This window comes from Leucopleurus acutus, assembly GCF_964270905.1.
Source record: "Leucopleurus acutus genome assembly, chromosome: 5".
NCBI lineage: Eukaryota > Metazoa > Chordata > Mammalia > Artiodactyla > Delphinidae > Leucopleurus > Leucopleurus acutus.
The window spans coordinates 738,701-742,029 of NC_139147.1; positions in this window are offsets into that span (position 1 = coordinate 738,701).

Consider the following 3,329-nt stretch of genomic DNA (forward strand, 5'->3'; position numbering starts at 1 on the left):
GTCACCTGGCAAGGGAAGGCACACGTCAGGTGACCGGGCCTGTACGACCGGGCCTGGGCGGGTGCGTGGGTCGGTGGGCTGCCGCCTTCAGCATCGCTGCTGGGGAAAGGCAGAGGCTTCTTGGGCACCCCAGTCAGCGCGAGGAAGGGCTGGTCCCGGCACTCAAGGTGTGGCACCTGTGGGGGCCTGGGGTACATGGCAGGGGGGTGGGCCTCGGGGAAAGCCCGCCAGCGAGTGACCTGGCATCAGTGCTGACTAATGCATGGTCCTGGGCCTCAGTGTCACCTCTGTGATGAGGGACCCCGGACCAGCTCCCTCAGCCGCTGGAGGGGAAAAGGGGTGACCAGCAAGCCTGGGGACCCCTGTGTGTCTGGGGAGTGTCTGCTCTGCTGTCACCTTGGGTCTGCCCAGTTCCCACCACGCTGGTGCCAGAATCCTCCCCTTCACCCTTAAAAAGCCAGGAGATTACAGATCTGTGTTCCCTTTATGTCTAGTCGAGATTCCCTAGTTATCCTCATTCTAAAGTGGATTCAGTCTCTATTAACTAAACGGCCAAACAACTGAGAGTCCCCCTTTAGAAAGTTTTCAGAAGATGCTTTACATCCCATAGCACAGGTCCGCTTATTGTATCATTTCTGCAGTGTATCGGTTCAGCACTTCACCCTCCAGGCAACATTTAGGCTCCGTTTTAAGATTTACAGGCAAGGAATGGTCACAGTAGCGGACCTGAGGACGGCTGGAGAGCGAGGCGCGTGTGCCGGTGACTCAGCCTGACTGTGCGGAGGACAAAGACGAGAGGCCCCCGCCCAAGGTCCGCACAGGGTCCAGGCCCGAGTTCAAACGATCGGAGTGGCACCAAATAGACATGGCTCCCTGCCACGCAGACACCCTGCAGCAGCCCTGCAAAGCCCTTCCTGAGCTCAGGGTGCGTGCCAAGGCTCAGGTACCTGCACCGATGAACCGGACGGCGGGGGGGCCAGGCGGGGACGCCGCACCTCCTTTTTAATTAGAAACATCTCCTCCAGGGTCTGGGGCCATCTGTTATGTAAATGTTTCCAGCCCACGGTGGAGAAAGTGGGTCAGCGAGCGCCAGGGGCGCTCCAGGCTGCAGGCTGTCAGCCACCATCAGTCACACGGGCCAGTGAGCGCCGGCCTGCTTCACGTGGCCACGAGTGGGCATCCCAGGCCTCCGTGGACCCTGGCCACAGAAGCATCCCCAGGGGCTGTTCAGGTCAGCCGGACTCAGTACCCCCGACCCTGAAGAACCCACCCTGAGATGGCAGGCGAGGGGCGCCGGGAAGGTGGGGGCATCCTCTGGCCATCCCGCCAGGACCCGGGACACCTCCCATCAGAGGCCACCCCAAGTGTGCTGGGCCTGCTTCCCACCTCTGTGGCTGCCAGGGAAGCTCTGCAGGAGGCAGCAGCTGCACTCCTGTGGGTACAGCCGTCCACACCCAGCCAGGCGGCCAGTTCATCAGAAAAAGCCCTCCTGAGACTCACTCCTCCCCACACTTGGTGTCCAGAAACTGGCGGATCCCTCTCGCCAGCGAGGACCCCTCCTTCTGTCCTCCTCACGCTGGGGATTTAATGTACTTTACTCCACTTGATGAGAGGAAGAGGAGAAGCAGACACGGTCCCCCGACCCACCCCATTTGTTACCAAGTCCTGACACGGGGGCAGGGTCCGCGATTTATTCCTCTTTTCTAGTGTCTTGAGGAAGAAGCTGGTGGCATGGTTGTAAAATCTTACTTTTGGCCTAATACAGTGTTAAGTTCTATAAATTTCTCTCTACATGTGGCTTTCATTGCATCCCACAAAGTTTTATATTTGTGCTTTCTGTCCACTCATTTCAAAAGACTTAATTTCTCTTTTGATTTCTTTTTTGATTCATGGGATATTTTGACGTGTGTTATCAAGTTTTCAAATATTTGGAGATTTTCTAGATGGCTTTCTTCTGTTGATTTCAAATTTAATTCCATTAAAGTTAGACAGCATATCTTGTAATACTTGAGATATTTTAATTGACTGAGAATTGCTTATGGACCAGACGTGGTCTATCTTGTGTGACTGGGTGGGATGCTCTACAGATGTCAGTAGAGCTAGACGGCTGGGCCTGCTTTTCTGTCCGCTTATCCCAGTATTGAGTAGGGATGCTGACGTCTCTGACTGTGATTGTGGATTTGTCTGTTTCTCCTGCAGTTCTATCTTTTTTTGCTTCATGTATTTTAAGCTCCATCGTTAGCATCGTAACATCTAGCATTGTTATGTTCTGTGGATGAATTGACCCCTTTACCATTATGAAAGATCCTTCTTTATCTCTGGTAATATTCTTGTCTCTGAAATCTACTTTGACATTAATACAGACACCCGACCTTACTACTGATTAGTGTTAGCATGGTGTCTCTTCTTCCACCTCTTATTTTTAATTTATTTGTGTCTTTATATTCAAAGAGAGTTTCTTGTAGGCAACATATAGTTGCCTCCAAGAAACTTTTTAATCTTTCTCGACAATCTGCCTTTTAATTGGGGGTGTTAGGACTATTCACAGTGATTGTTAATATGGTTGAGTTTAGGTCTATCATTCCACTATTTGTTTTCTGCTTTCACCGTCTGTTCTTCGTTGCCCCGCGTCTATGTTTCCTCTGCCACGTTTTGGATTAACTGCATACACTTTGTGATTCCACCTCGTCTCCTTCGTTCACTTACTAGTCTCCACTCTGGGTGTTGTGGCTTCAGGCACAGACCTCTAACCGGACTCAGCCCGTGAGCTGTGGCGTCGCCGCCTGACGGGGGCAGGACAACCCGACAGCAGCGTGTTCTCCTTTCTCCTCTCGGCCTTTGCCCTGTTACTGCCACACATTTTAGTTCCGCCTATGTTATAGATCCTACAGTACTTTATTTTTGAAATTTAAACAGTCAATTAGGGATTGATCCCAATAAAGGGATCAATTAGGGATTGATCCCAATAAAGGGATTTGGATGATAACAAAAGTGTCTTTCATGCTCAACCATGTAGCTCTGCTATCATTTTTCTTCTACTGTGAGAATTTCCCTTGATATTTGTGTGGGGCAGGTCTGCTGGTGATGAGTTCTCTCAGCTTTGGGTGTGTCTGGACAGTCACCTTCTTTTGAAGCCTGTCTCACCTGGTGCAGGATTCCAGGTGGGCCGTGCTGCCCTTCCCTCCTCACCGCACTGTGTCCGGAGGGGTCTACGGCAGTCTCCCCTTTGTCCTCTGAACGTAACCTCCTTTTCTCTAGCATATTTAAAGGTGTTTCTCTTAATCACTGCTCTGAGCAATTATGCTATTACGCTGTGCCTTGTGTTTTTG